Below are 17,216 nucleotides of genomic sequence, written 5' to 3' on the forward strand. Positions count from 1 at the left end.
TGGTAAGCAAGCTACTTACCACACAGCCACTTCTGAAATGTATAAGACATACTGGGAAATGAAATTCTCGACTACACAGTCAACTGCTCAACCGCACCCCACACATAATAATCAAGGAGGTTGCAGTGTAGGGAGTTAGGTGACCAGATGTTAGGGGTGATGTGGTCCCAGAAATTATCTGACGGCCATGACTGGGTTCTCCTGCTTGTGTGGCATGGTGCAGAGTCCTGTTGCCAGACATGGGGTCTTCCAGTAGCTACCCTCTTGACCCAGGGCAGCACTACCTCCTCCAGGCACTTGATGTAGGCCTTCATGTTGAGTCTGAGGCCATGTGGGAAAATGAATGGAGGCATAACTTCGTCATCACTACTTATCATTCCAAGCACCATGTTGTTGACTGGATGTTTAATTTTTATCCCTCTCGGTACATGTCCCCTGATTGCCCTCTCCTCAAATTGACAACCAAATACTCTGAAATGTTCGGATTGGAGTTTCTGGTGCAAATGCCAAGCAGTGCAGCACGTGGAGTGCGTCATCGTGCTCTGTTTTTCTCACCGACGCTGCCCAAATAAGACATTGTAGGAAGGAAAAACGAAGGGAGGGAAGGAGAAAGAAAAATAAATGACAAGAGGGAGAGGGGTAGGTGAGGGTGAGTTGGAGAGAAAAATTAAGGGTGAGTGGGGCGCAGAAGTATAAAAATGGGATTATTGAACTGCATTGTTAGCAACAAGACACATCTCGCATAACAAATTGCATTGTTAGCAACAGGATACACCTGGCATGATAAACTGCTTAGTTAGCAACACAGCAAACCCCACATACCTTGTTAGCAACCCTTACAGACTAACTGCATTGTTGACAACAAGACACATCTTACATAACAAACTGCATTGTTAGCAACATGTCACATCTTACAAACTTGAATGTGTTGCATTGTTAGCAACATACTAAAAGAACTGGATATTTTACAAAGGAAGTTGGCAGTTTCAAATACCAAACATTGTTTATTTAAACAAATTTGTCACAGAGCAAACAGGACAAAATCTCTCTGGAAGAAGAAGCTGGAGGAATGGGGAGGGAGTGGAATTTGAAACCTGACTCTCCGGGTTTCCTAATGCTTTACAGGCCTCCCCTTTCTCCAAAATGGCCTGTTATCAGTTACTGAAAAATCATTAACAAGTGCTTGTTGAGAGAATGTAGATGCAAGTGATCGTGCTTGTATATTTTCAGCTATGTTTGGATATACAAACTTGTGTATATGTTGATATGTGTGTGTGTTTGTGTATGTGTGTGTGTGTGTGTGTATATATATACATACATGCATAGGCATTTTGGTACATACATACATACACACATATATATACACACATACAGATATATGTACATACATGCACACACATAGGCATAAAGATATACATACATACATATATATGTATGTGTATATGTATATATGTATTTATATGTGTATACATACACACACCCCTCTACATACATATACCCTTACTTACACTAACAGACATGTGCATTCCCTCACACACACACACACACACACACACACATACTCACATACTGCATATATACATTTCACACAACTCCATGGTTCCTTAGTATTTGAAATTTGTAGTTTAATGTATTTTCCCACAGAAGAAATGCTTAAATTACATGCATGCACACACACACACACAAACACACATGTATGCATTGCATTTACCAAAATAGCAATGTGTGTGTGTGTGTGTGTGTGCATGTGTGTATGTAGTGGGTGTGAGAATAGTGGATGTAATAACATTGTTAATTTTAATTAAATTTAATTACACCATTAATTATCAGAACAATCATTAGCCAAATGAAATGACTGAACCTAGTAAAAAAAAACAAAAACAAACAACCATACTGATTGGACAACTTCTGAAATTTTAATTAATTAAAAATCAATTATATATATCAAATGCATTTGGAGTGGAGGGACAAACACAGACACAGACAGACAGACACACACAATGGGCTTCTTTCAGTTTCCGTCTACCAAATCCACTTACAAGGCTTTTGTTGGCCTGAGGCTATAATAGAAGACACTTGCCCAAGGTGCCACGCAGTGGGAATGAACCCGGAACCATGTGGTTGGTAAGCAAGCTACTTACCACACAGCCACTCTCCATGTGTGAGTGTGTGTTTATGAATGTGTATATCTATATGCTTAAGTTCTATGTGTATAATTCTACACATCCTAAATTTTTCTCTTTCTCTCTCTTTCTTCACTCACACATGCATGCACACACACACACACACATATATACATCATCATCATTTAGCGTCCATTTTCTATGCTGGCATGGGTCAGACAGGTTGGCTGGAACTGATAAGCTAGAGATCTGCATCAGGTTCCAGTTGTCTGTTTTTGACCTGGTTTCCATGGCTGGCTGCCCTTCCACACTACACAGAGTGTACCAGATGCCTTTAATGTGCCACTGACACAGGTGCCCTTCCCGTGTCACCAGCACTGGCCACGACTACAATTTCACTTGGTTTGATGTGTTTTCTCAAGCACGGCAAATCGTCTCAGTGACTTGTCATCGTCTCCACGTGACTCAACATTCGAAGATCAAATTTCACAACATCATTCCATGTCGTCCTGGGTCTACCTCTTCCACACACACACACACACTTATATAATGATAGTGAAAATGTATACACTGCATGTTAAACCTGATACTCACTAACAAGACTACAGCAAATATTATAAACATTATAACTAATAACAAATAACTAAATAAAACAAATAAGAATTATGTATTTGTTTTATAAAATTATATTAACATTTCATTATGTAAAAACAGATGGTGGGGTGGGGTGGGGGGTTAGTATTTCCTATCAAATTTCAAAGAAAATGCTGAGTTTGTCCTTGCCTTTGTAGCTTTGTGCATTTATGAAATAGCTTTTAAATACCATATTCTTCACAAGTGCTTACCACTGAAAGAGCAGCTTTTAACTTGTGTATAAATACATGTATTTGTTTGTGCATGTGTGTACGTTTTTTGTTTTATTCTTTTACTTGTTTCACTCAAGTAACTGCAGCCTTTGAGGGTTTTAGTTGAGGCAATCGATCCCAGGACTTATTCTTTGTAAGCCTAGTACTTATTCTATCGGTGCCCTTTTGAGAAACCACTGAGGGCTAACTTGATTACATCACTGCCCCAGTACGTAACAGGTACATTTTTTATTGAGCCAGAAAGGATGAAAGGCAAAGTCAACCTCGGCAGAATTTGAACTCAGAACGTAAGGACGGTTGGTAAGCAAGCTACTTACCACACAGCCGTTGATATTTTTTTGATTTAAAAAAAATTACTTTTGTTTTTGGATGAGATTTTGTGTTTTCTTTTCCTTTTAAGCAAACTGTCAAATTTAGCTCAAACACCCTGTAAATGTATGCTTGTATGTATGTATGTATGTATGTATGTATTATGAGAGAGGGAGAGGGAGAAGTGGGAAGTAGAGAGTTAAAGGTGGTTGTCGTGGGAGGAGAGCTGATAGAATTTGATATTTAATTTGGTTGTCATCTACAATATGCTACTAAAATATATACACACCTGGTGTAAAAGTGCTAAGATAATCAAAGATTGAATGTGTCTAGACGAAACTGTCTTCTGGAACATTCTTTTTTAAATGCAAAAATAACAATTAATCTTACAGTCTGGAGGCTAACATGAAATAGAATAAAATATTAAAATAAAAGTTGTCTAAGAAAGATAATTAAAAATTTATTGAATTAAAAAATTAAAATAAATAAGAAAATTAATAAAAATGCATGTGTGTGTATGTATGAGTGTGTGAATATATAAATAGACAAAAACATACATACATATAGATATATATATGTATGTATGTATGTATGTATGTGTATATAGTTGGAATTTACAAAAAAAAAAAAAAACAAAAGACAAAGACGGGTATGTAAACAACAAACAGATGTATTAGTTTAACACTCGAGAAGTGAGAGAGTCTTTTACATTTCGAGCCTACGCTCTTTGACAGAAAGGAACACAGAAATAAACAGGGAGAGAAAATAAAAAAGGTTCAGTGGCTAGCGATCAATCATGGCGAATGCCGGACAGAGGTAGTCAGACAGGAGAGCTAGGAAGAAGGGGAGATTATGAAGTAGTGGTGATCCCAAAACAATGGTGTGCATGATTATGTGAGAGCGTGTATGTGCATGTGGATAGGGGCTGGTGACCTTGACGTGTGAATGTGTGCATATGTCTTTATTTGTTTCAGCCATTAGACCATGGCCTAGCTGGGGCACTGCCTTGGAGAATTAGAAGCAGCATGAATGTTGTAAACACGATTGAATGCATGTACACAAAGTATGTGTCTTACTTGTTTGCTGGTCGTCTGTGATTTGATGCAGTGGAGATGACCCTCTCAAAGTGCCAGGTGTTAAAACACCTGGAGGTCATAATCATAGACAGGTAAGACAATTCATCCCAAGTCGCATTTAGGAGCAATGGACATTGATGTTTTGGCAATTTTATGGCTTCTGAAGCAACCTGGAGGAAAATTGAATAACCTGTCCATGAGTCTATGTGAAATGGTGTAAGAAAAACCATCTGCTGGTTACGTTTGGATGATGGATATGAAGGAATAAATGCAAATATGAACAAGAGAACTCAGGGAGTTCAAACCTCTACCAAGGCAACACCAAATTCCTCTCAACAATTAGCCAGAGATGATTTTTAAAATGAGAATATCTTGAATAAACTTGACTGCTCTCACAAATGAGAATACCAAAAATGAACCCAATCGCTCTCAAAACACCTCTCATCTTCTCCCCCCTCCCACCTCTCTCTTTACTTCTGTCACCATCCTCCCTCCCTCTCTCTTCTCTCTTACACTCTCATTCCATCCCTTCCCAACCCCTCCCTTCCTTTCTCTATCATTTCCAGCTTTCTCCTCACCACCTCACTCTCTTCTCTGCCCTTTCCTCTCTAATATATAAATCAACCTTCTTCTCCTTTCCCCTCTTCCCTTTTTGGTTTTCCCCCTCTGACTTCTCCTCCTCCCTCTGAGAGAGGGAGGGGAAGAGATAGATAGACAGATATATATATATATATATATATATATGATGTATAGAGTGTTAGGTGTGATGTACAGAATTGAATATTGAGAAAAAAAGTCGTTGGAATTTTGGAAAAAAATCCTTTTATTTCTTCATTATTATTATTAACGCTTTTGTTCCTCTTTAGAACTTGTCAAATACAATTTTACCTCTATATAAAACACACACACACGTGTATATGTACATATATCTTTATACGATGTGTGTGTCTGTGTGTCTGCATCTATATCTGTATATTTGTGTGTATGTATTTCGCACATGCACATACACACACACACATATCATATGTTATATATATATATATGTATGAAAAAACATGCTGAGATGTGAAATCAATACCTGCACACAATGTGCATATGTGCACATCTGCACACATATTCTCCCACACCCACACAAACACATACATACACTCACATACTCATATACATTTCAATTGCCATTTTTTTATTATTTTAGAGGTGTGAGTATACACACATAAACACACACACACATATACACAGTCATATATGCATATATATATATGTACATTTATACATATGTACATAAATACATGTATGTACGTATGTATTTGGTTTTGACATTCCAACCACTCTGAAAGTCTGCGAGACTATCTGCTCTTTGTTTATTTTGGGTTTTTTTTCTTGTATTTCCTTCTGCTATCTCAGTCAGAGAATCTGGCCAAGCCAAGCAGTGAGGGAAAAGTTCTAGAAGTAAGTACACTTTATCGCAGACTACCGAAAATTGGCAGCTAATCTACAAGTAAAAACCTTGTCATGTTCATATATTACACATTGTATATTATATTATATACATCATATAATACAGTTTATATAAATTACACCACAATATATATATATATATATCTCGTATAGGATATAATTGAGCATTTTCTAAATTACACCTCTGCCTTATTTATTATCTTACGCATACAGATATAGATGCAGACACACACATGGTATAAAGATATATGTACATATACATGTGTGTGTTTGTGTGTGTGTTTTATATAGAGGTAAGTATAAGATTTATGTAATGTATGTACATAAAATATATAAATATATATTATGCAATATACATATAATGTATAGTTCGATAATCTATCTATCATTCTATCTATCTACCTGGCTATCTGTCTATATATATATATATATATATATATATATATATACATGCGTGTATATTACATATCTGTATTCCCGTCTCTTTCTCTCTCTCTCTCTCTCTCATACACACACACATGGGTGCATACATACATAAATATATATAGATATATATGTATATATGCACACACAAATATATATAATTATATATGTATATATGTATGCATATATATATATATATATGCATGTATATATATATATATAAATGGATATATATATATATATATATATATATATATATATATATATATATATATATATATATATATATATATATATATATATATATATATATCAAGCTAGTAGTTTTTGACATTGCACATCTGAGAAGTTTCATGTACCTAGTAAATGTGCTGTAGTAGAATCTGCAATAGCATCACCATCATCATCATCATCATCATCATCATCAGCATGAATAGTAGCAGAAAAATAAGTGGATATGTTGGAGTAGGAGTGAAGGCCAAGCGAGAGGGAGGAAATTAGTAGAAGGGGGAGGAGGAGGATTTACTATACAAACAACAATTAATTTGAGAATGTAGAAGAAATATTATTGTAGAGTCCCTTACATGTGTAATGGAGGGGGTTGAAAAAAAAAAGGAATAAAAAAAAACTGTTCAATTAACTGAGATTATCAAAGCAGTTAGTAGAGAGAAACTCCCTTTGGAGACCAGGTTTTCAGCTTCTGTAAACAAAAAGCAAGGGAGATTACTGCTCATGTCTACCTTGTGTCAACCAATACCTTTTGAATGAATTTGCTTGAAGGAAAGTATATATAGTATGTGTGCGTGTATAGGTGTGACACTTCTTCACACAGCTGTCCTCATCCATATGCAACAGATGACCATTCCAGTGCAGTCGTCTCTCTTGCACACCACATCTGATGCTTCTTAGGTTCAACTTTTCTCTCATGGTGCTTACACTCTGTCGAGTATGCACACTGACATTACACATCCAGCGGAGCATACTGGCTTCATTCCTTTCGAGCTTATGCATGTCCTCAGCAGTCATGGCCCATGTTTCACTGCCATGTAGCATGGCTGTTCGTACACATGCATCATGCAGTCTACCTTTCACCCTGAGTGAGAGGCCCTTTGTTACCAGCAGAGGTAGGAGCTCTCCTCCTCCGTAAAAATAGAGTGCTGTACCTACCAGCAATTGATAATCTATGTTCCAGCTTCCACAAATGCCTTTGGTATGTAAAATTGGTCCATCCAATAATGCTACACTTCTACATTCAGTGGATATTTAAGCAATGAGTTCAAGGAGGATTAATGGGTTGGACAAGATTCTGATGAATGTGTAAGAACTTTTGAAATATGGCACATACACCCATTGCTAATTTTTTCATCTTCAATTTCATTGTTATTTACATTAGGCATACTCGCATAGGAAATGCCATAACAGATCAGTGCTGGCTCCAATTTCTGTAGAAAATCAGTAGAGTTAACCTTAAAGAATGGTATATGTTTGTGTGTTTGTTCACTCTTGTTTTCAATCAGTTTTTCTTCTCTTCCTCTCCTCTGTGGAAAACATGTCTGGCCAGTGGAAAATACTATCTTACTTGGAAGCAGGTGAGGGTTGGCAACAACATGGGCATCTAGATGTAGAAGAACTGGCTCAACATATTCAGCCTGATCCAGGCAAGCATACAAAAGTAGTCATTAAAACGATGATGGTATACAAATAGATAGATAGATAGATAGGTATTAAGACGGCGAGCTAGCAGAAACGTTAGCACGCCGGGTGAAATGCTTAGCGGTATTTTGTCTGCCGCTACGTTCTGAGTTCAAATTCCACCGAGGTTGACTTTGCCTGTCATCCTTTCGGAGTTGTTTAAATAAGTACCAGTTACGCACTGGGGTCGATATAATCGACTTAATCTGTTTGTCCCCTCTGTGTGTAGCCTCTTGTGGGCAGTAAAAAAATAAGATAGATAGATAGGTATATTGATAGATATACAGATTAATAAATAGATAGATAGATAAAGATAGATACATACACACACATACAAGCATGTGTGTGTATACATTTATTATGTATGTGTGTATATATGCATGTATGTATGCTGTGTGTGTGTATGTATATATGTATGTATGCATATATGTATATATGCATATATATATACATACATACAAATATATACATACATATAAATATATACATACATACATACACACATATACATATCAGTGTGTAATATATATGTATATATATATATATATATACATATATATATATACATATATATATATATATATATATATATATATATATATATATATATATATATATATATATATATATATATACACACACACACGTGTGTGTGTGTGTGTGTGTGTACACATACAGATAAGCACACGCATGGACACTGAGGAGATCAAAGGCGTTTCAGTTTAATACCAAAGTCCAATATTGACCAAAGAAGGAGTCCACCTACCACAGGCCGGTACCAAGAGAGGAATCCAGCAGCTCATTAACTGACAAACCCCACAATCCCTTCCCCCACTCCACCACCACCCTCCCATCATGTGGGTTGAGGAGGAGGGGAAGGAGTTACCAGCATTTTAACATTTCATCACGTCATGGTTTACAGCCCCCACTTCACCTCCACATCTGGCTGTTACATTTAATAGCATTTAACACTAGGCCGGCCCTGATCCAAGAGGTGGCTAAGATCAGAGGTACTCCAGTTGTGACCATCCATAGTTACAGGCGTGGCTGTGCGGTAAGAAGTTTGCTTCCCAACCACATGAATCTGAGTTCAGTCCCTCTGTGTAGCATGGAGACATAAACACACCAGCATCGGTCGTAAAGCAATGGTGGGGGGACAAACACAAACACAAACACACACACACACACACATACAACGGGCTTCTTTCAGTTTCCATCAACCAAATCCACTCACAAGGCTTTGTTTGGCCCGAGGCTACAGTAGAAGGCACTTGCCCAAGGTGCCACGCAGTGGGACTGAACCTAGAACCATGTGGTTGGAAAGCAAGCCACTTAACACACAGCCACCCCTGCACCTATATTTTGTTTTTGTGCTAAACTTTAATTAATTTAATTAATTATTATTTCTGCTAATGTAAATCATTATGTTTACATATTTCTTCCAGTCTGGTTCCCAGGCAGACATTAAACAGGACCCCCCCCCAAAAAAACCTCAAAACAACCCATTAAATGCTGTCAATGTTATTTGAATATGATTCCTTGTCCTTTAAAACGGGGGGCCGGGGGCTGGGGGGAAGACTTAACAAATGTGACAAGTGTGATATGCTGGAACCTGTTTATCTTCCCAAATTCCAAATGTGATATTTGGTGAAATGATAATATTGCAGTCTATAGGACAGCAGCTGCTGGGGTTGGACTTGGCTGACAAAGGCTATTATTGTTTCTACTTGTACTCAGGACTGGTGCCAACAGATTCAGCATCCCAGGACAACCCCCAACAAAGTGGGCCACCCCAAGCCCCCACCCGCATTCTTCGGCTATTTTTATCTGTTACCTTTTACTTGTTTTAATCACTGGATAGCAGCCATGCTGGAGCACCTCTTTGAAGGGTTTTAGTAAAAACAAAACAGACGCTAGGATTTATTTTCTTAAGAAAACTTTGATACATATTCTTTTCTACTCCAGGTGCAAGGTCCAGCATTTCTGGGGAGGGGATTCTACAGCTGGATGCCCTTCCTAATGCCAACCACTTTACAGAGCAAACTGAGTGCTCTTTTCATGGCACCAGCGCTAGTGAGGTCACCAAGTAGCATGCAAGGCAGGAAAAGGACAAAGCATTAACCCCTCCCCCCATAATTAAGTGTGTGTGTGTGTGTGTGTTGGGAGGGTACAAGAGTTCTAAAGACAGGGAAGTGACTTTGTGCCAATTGCTAAGATGCAAAAGTATGACAGAGGGACAAGCAAAGGGATCTTGCTATAATGGGGATACACAGGTACCTTGCATTATGTGGGGGTAACTGGGTAGAAGATAAAGATGGTAGTGATGGGGTTTTAAAAACCTTTCCAGCCTCGACCACCCTGCTTTGTAGTCAAATAGGATCTTACAGTGAAATGTGAATTACAATGAGATTCAGCTGCTACTTTTAGCCAAGATCAGCCACCCAGTTGAGACCCGTATCATTTACAAGGGGGGAGAAGTCAATCATATTAAACTTTAAACTGAGATAAAGTCCTGTGGATTAAGTGTCATGTTCAGGAGATTTAATATAATCTCAGGTTTCTCGCTAAACTTCTCCTCACCTCCACTTTCCTAATCTTTAGAAAATAAACGTTACTGCTGTTGTTGTCATTTACCATAAATTAACTCTGGTTGAGTACACTCATAAACAAAAGCATTCCAATCAAGACCACCCCTCCTTGTTTTGCTGACAGATTATGTCTCTCAGTTTATATCAAGACCAAAGCAGTACATTTTGAGTCGCCCTTCATTGCTATTTCCTCCCCACCGAGCCTCAGCCCCCAATTAACCGTTTCTTTACCAATCTGTGTCAGAACACCATTGGTTCTGTGATCTCATATCTTTTATCTTTTACTTGTTTCGGTCATTTGACTGTGGCCATGCTGGGGTGTTGTTAACTTGAAGGAATTTAGTTGAACAAATGGACTCCAGGACCTTTTTTTTTAAGCCTAGTACTTATTCTATCGGTCTCTTTTGCTGAACTCCTAAGTTATGGGGATGTAAAGACACCAACACCAGTTGTCAAGCAGTGGTGGGGGACAAAAACAAAGCTACACACAGATAGATAGATACATACATACACACATACATACACAAATACATACATAAAAATATAAAATTCATGAAAAATTAATTTGCCAGTGCAGAAACCAGTCCATGTGAGTCCAAATACTCCAATATGTTAGTGGATTGTCTTAATCTGATTTGCCTTCGTTTGATTTCTGTAGTTATCATCAGTGTATTTTTGGTGATTTAATAAGAGTTTTGACTGTTATTTCAAGCAGGTAGACATACTTAGTATATCCTTTAATTAATTTTATATATATATGTTATAATCTTCCAATACTGAAACAGGTGTAGTTCCTTCATAATGATAATTTCAACTTAAGTAAGAGATAATTAAGGAAGAATATTTTATACCCTGCTGGTGTACCAGTTATATCCTTAAAGTATTATTTCTTGATGTGTATATAGATACCATGAGTTTACTTTCAGATATACATGTAATGTTATTTTTTGCACAATCCGAAATAGAATACCCACAAATCTATTAATCCCCAAAACTGAATTATATATATATATATATATATATATACATATATATATATATATATATATATATATATATATATGATGGGCTTCTTTCAGTTTCCATCTACCAAATCCACTAACAAGGCTTTGGTCAACCTGAGGCTCTAGTAGAAGACACTTGCCCAAGGTGCCATGCAGTGGGACTGAATCCAGAACCATGTGGTTAGGAAGCAAGCTTCTTACCACAAAGCCATGCTTGCACTTGATATAAACTTTATGTTTTAAACTGATCGAATTAAAAGCTTCCATCTAAATTTCATGTAATTTATGTTCCAAAGACTGCTTAATAAGGACAAAGTTATTTTACATAATTCTTCCTTATTTTCAAAATTAATTGAAACAAAAACAGTGTATTTCAACAGAAATATAGTAACAAAAGGGTTAAAGTGATCTAAATTAAATCCTTCCATCAAGATTTCATGTTAATTTATGTTCCAAATACCAGCTTAATGACGAGTTATTTTACGAAATTCTGCATTATTTTCAAAATGAATTGAAGCAATGTTAGTGTGAGTGTTTCAACAGAAATATGGTCTCATCAATCCACCCAATCAATACCAGTGCAGGTGGTGATCTTGACCTGCTGTTGTAATCCTCGGTTGACCACTGTAATGGATGATCATCCATGCTGCATGTGGCATTGTATCATTCCCTCAGCACATACATATATATATATATATATATATATATATGTATATATATATATGTATGTATGTGTGTACATATATATGTATATATTTGTATGTATGCACGTATGTGTGTGCGTATACATACATATGCATGCATATGTGTGTATATATATATGTTAATTTGACCAAGTGCCAGTAACATTGAAGTTTCCCCTAATCGATAAAAGGTGGGGTTTGACTTGACTTCTTTTTTGGGGCAGAGTTCATCGTTTGGTAAAGCTCTTTCACTTGTTTATGAGGGTCTACAGAAGAGAGTCCTCATCATCATCCCCATCATCATCATTGTCCTCATCATCATCACCACCAGTCACTGTTACACCATGTGACCCTCCTTGACCAATAGCAGCCTGTCTTCTGGTAGCCATCTTGGACCTCCTCATTCAGTCATTCAGAAGCCTTGAAGTAGCATAGAAACTGAATCAAAATGTTTTAACTCCCACTGGCCCTGTCTTTCTTGTTTATGCACTCACTCAGGGATATATACACATATATATATATATATTGTCTCCGTGTGGCCCTGAGCCTTTATTCTGTTCATTCTTTTGTCCCTTGTCTCGTTTTGTTATGGGGAGCTGCACCAGACTCCAGTCTGATTTGGCATGGTTTCTATGGCCAGATGCCCTTCCTAACATGCCAACCACTTTATAGACTGTGCTGGATGCTTTTACGTGGCACTGCATGGGTGCTTTCGTGTGCCACTGTCGCGAGTGCTTTACACAACCAGAGGGACCAGTCTTAACACTTCTTCTGCTCTGTAAGGGCTTTCTTGACTACGGCCAGGCTTCAGCACCTTGGTCCTTTGTCATCTCACCTGAAAGGTTCACCTTCCTGAGGTCATTACATATCATTTATATACATTTACACATTCACATAGCCGTTTTAGACATTCTCCCATGACCTGTGAGAAAATAAATGACAAAACTAAAACATTTTTGTTCATTTTTCCCATTTCGTTCTGTTTTATGTTTTTTTTAATTATTTCTTATATTCTTCTTGCTCCTCTTAGTGTTCGTATTCCTGTCATCTCTGCCTCCCTCTCTAATACAGATCTACTTTTCTTTCTCTACTCATCCTACCACTCCCAATACTCCCTGTCACTCATTGTCTGTCTCTGTCTCTCTCACTACACAATCTACCTGAATCCTTCCCTCTGTCTCGCATCCTTTCATTCCTTCACTCTTTCACTCATTTCTTCCTCTTCTCATTCACTTCTCTCTTTCTTCTCTTGTATTCTTCTACTCTTTCTCCTTCACCTGTCTGTCTGTTTGTCTTTGTATCTACCAACTGTTTTATCTAACTATATTTCTATTTTTATCTGTCTGTCTGTCTGTCTATCTATCTTTTTTTATCTCTTTCTCTCTCTCTCTCTATCTATTTGTCTGTCTGTCTGTCTATCCATCTTTTTTATCTCTTTCTCTTTCTCTCTATCTATCTATCTATTTTTTTATCTTTCTCTCTCTCTCTCTCTCTCTGTCTGTCTATCTATCTATCTATTTATCTCTTTCTCTTTATCTATGTATCTATCTATTTTTTTAATCTCTTTCTCTCTCTATCTATCTGTTTGTCTGTCTATCTATCTTTTTATCTCTTTCTCTCTATGTATCTATCTATCTATCTATCTTTTTTATCTCTCTCTCTCTATCTGTCTGTCTGTCTGTCTATCTATCTATCTATTTATCTCTTTCTCTTTATCTATGTATCTATCTATCTTTTTATCTCTCTCTCTCTCTCTATCTGTCTGTCTATCTATCTATCTCTTTCTCTTTATCTATGTATCTATCTATCTTTTTATCTCTCTCTCTATCTGTCTGTCTATCTATCTATTTATCTCTTTCTCTTTATCTATGTATCTATCTATCTTTTTATCTCTCTCTCTCTCTATCTGTATGTCTGTCTGTCTATCTATCTATCTATCTATCTATTTATCTCTTTCTCTTTATCTATGTATCTATCTATCTTTTTTATCTCTCTCTCTCTCCCTCCATCCATCTTTCTATCTATCTACCCCGCCCTCTTCCTCACTCTCACTTATTTCCTCTCTCCTTCACTTTCTCTTACTGTCTCCTCCTTTCCTCCCACACCCACTTTCCCCCTCTTATTGTCTCCCTCACACTCTCACTCATTGTCCCTTTCATTCATTCACCTTGCTCCCCACCCCCATCACTCTCTTATGTACATACGTTATCCCTGTCTGAGCAACTTTACACACTTTCAAACTTTCTCATCCATACACACACACAAAACACACACATACATACAATCATACACATACACACAGACAAACACACACATGCACGCACACTCTCTCTCCCTTCCTCTCACACACACTCTCTTTCACCCTCCCCCTCACACACACACACACCTTCAAACATTCCCTCATTTATAATCTAAATCATTGAAGAAAACCTCACAGATTTTCTCTCTCTCTCTCTCTCTCTACCACACTGAATTCTGGGATTGTTCAGATTAAGGATTAAGGATCAAGCACTCCTACCACTCTACTGCACATGTCAACCTTGGATTATTAATACTAAGGGTTCTCTCTTCTAGTTTGACCATACCTCATATCTCAACTCTTTGAGGGCTTTGAAATTTATAGCCATTTTTTTGAAAACCTGGGCTGTTAATAATAATAATAATAATAATAATAATAATAATAATAATAGGGGATCATCAGTTTGTTGCTTTTGTGCTGAAGAATCAGGCTGTTAAGGGCTCATTTACTAATCCCTGTCAATGTAAAATCTTGGACTATTAATATTAGGGCTCATCTTTTTCCCTTTTTATCTCATTATATCAAAGAATTAGGTTGTTAATATTAGGGATTGCTAATCTATCCCTATCATATAGAAGACCTGGACTGCTAATAGGGGGGAATCAGCTATTTGTGACTTCAGTCTTAACCCTTTAATATCTATACAAGGGGTCAAATCACTCCACTTGTTGCTGTTCCTGCTGAAATTCTGTTGAATATCTGACGCCAGACACAGGTAACTCTGAAGTTCTTATATCATAGGTAAGCTGTTTCTTCCTAATATTTGTAAATCTTAAGTGTTAACCCCAGAACTAGACTGTTAGCCCCCAACAAAGCTAACACATGAAGTGCCAGCTGTCTTTCCTGACCTTTTTTAACGGCAGGAATGGGCTAAACTTCTAAATACACCCTTCACTTGGCCGTTTATAGTTAGAGAATAGGCCCCTAATTTTTTCTCTAAAGTATTTCTATCTGCTATTGATCCCTAACAAATTCAGATCTACTCACTTCAGTTTACACTTGGCATAGAATAGGGGATCACTAATTATACCCTTAAAAATATTTCTGTCTGAACAAATAACATTTAAGGATAAGTTCTGTTTCCCTAATGTTCTCAGATCTTGTTTGTTTACTCAAAGGATTAGATTTTTGTTGCTAAAATCCAAAAGTAAAAACCATTTAAAGTGGGGCTGGTCTGATAAAACTGCAGTGCTTAAATTTGGGGGTTATATCCTGTATTCCTTAAAACATATTCACATCTCAGTTACTAAGATTAGGGGCAAATTAAGTGAGGAATAAGGTGAATACAAGAGAGATATGCAGTTAGTCCCTTAAGATAGTTAAATTTGTGATGCCTTAAGGATAGTAAAATTCTATTAGTCTGCAGAATACAGAACTTTGGGATTAATTCATTAGCATTTGGAGAAGCTTCCAGTTAATTCTTCAACATCTTCAAGCACAGTAAGTAATTCAGTGAAACCATTTTGTCTGTCTGTCTGCCTGCTTGCCTATCTATCTATCTATCTATCTATCTATCTATCTATCTATCTATCTATCTATCTGTCTGTCAGTCTGCTTGCCTGCCTCTCTGTCTGTCTGCCTGTCTACCTGCTTCTCTGTCTGTCTATCTATCTATCTATGTGTCTGTCTGTCTGTCTGTCTACCTCCCTGTCTGTCTGTCTATCTATCTACCTGTCTGTCTATATAATTTCTCTATTTATCTGTTTGTCTATCTGTCTCTCTCTCTTTCTCTCTTTGTATTTATGTATATGCGTGTGTGTATGAGTGAATATACATTAGTATGTTCAATATATATGTGTGTGTGTGCATGCGTGTTTGTGGGTTGGTGTATGTGTACATGTGTGTATGTGGCGTGTTTATGCAATCATTCAAGCATTTGTATGTGTTTATACATGTATATGTATGTATCTTTCTCTCCATATATCCATGTGTGTGTATGTGTGTTTGTGTATATATATATATATATATTTAGTGTTGCCACTAAGCAATTCGATATTCTATTTTCTACATAAAAAAGAACTTAATGTAATAAATAGCTTGTAATTGAGATTTGTAAAAGAATTCCTTTTATCAACTGATGAAATAGTTAGTGCAGTGACCAAATCATCTTAACAATGTGGTACACACACACATACATATTCCATATGTTGGCCAGACGAGCTCCTCCCTCTGTTTGTGTGAGGCTGCGCTTTACCCCATGCCATAGGCCGTATTCCTTAACCAGTGTTGTTATAGATTTTGTTGTGTGTGTGTGTACTCCACTGCCGTAGCATTTTTGTTAACCCATTAAGTCCTAGAGTGCTTAAATTTCTGAATATTACTTTTAAATTTTTACAAATGATTGAAAATAGGTTAAAATGAAAACAATAATTATTAAAACTCCTTTACTTCAAGTAGAAATGGAAATACTTGGTGTCCTATAAATAGGACAATGAGACAATGTGATATAGCTTATTTAATGTTCTCATTTCGTGTCCTATTTATAGGACAGTGGGACTGTCTATTTTAATGAGGGGAAGTGTAAAACAGATTTGGTTTATTGGATATATGATTGAAAAGATTAATGGTAAAAAACTCCCATTAATTGGAGATGTATTACAACACCTTTTCTATTTTACACATGATAAGGAAACGGTAAAGGAAGCATCAGATATTGTGTATTCAGAAATAAATGAGTGGATGGGAGCTACGTGAA

The 17,216-nt window shown here is 36.9% G+C and overlaps 1 protein-coding gene across 7 annotated transcripts in view; it reads left to right on the forward strand.

Moving 5' to 3' along the window:
- The first annotated feature begins 5,730 nt into the window (after positions 1 to 5,730).
- The window catches only part of LOC106873703 (putative tubulin polyglutamylase ttll-15), a 35,362-nt gene continuing 23,876 nt past the window's right edge, over positions 5,731 to 17,216 (forward strand). The window contains exon 1 of one of the 7 annotated variants that reach the window (XM_089342311.1): positions 5,731 to 5,823. The gene's annotated coding sequence lies outside the window, so the exon portion shown is untranslated. Of the gene's footprint in view, positions 5,824 to 15,138; positions 15,263 to 15,822; positions 15,962 to 17,216 lie in introns of those variants that run through there. The other 6 variants (XM_089342308.1, XM_089342306.1, XM_089342313.1 and 3 more) reach the window with 6 other exon arrangements.

This window comes from Octopus bimaculoides, chromosome 25 (assembly GCF_046866305.1).
Source record: "Octopus bimaculoides isolate indiv1 chromosome 25, ASM4686630v1, whole genome shotgun sequence".
NCBI lineage: Eukaryota > Metazoa > Mollusca > Cephalopoda > Octopoda > Octopodidae > Octopus > Octopus bimaculoides.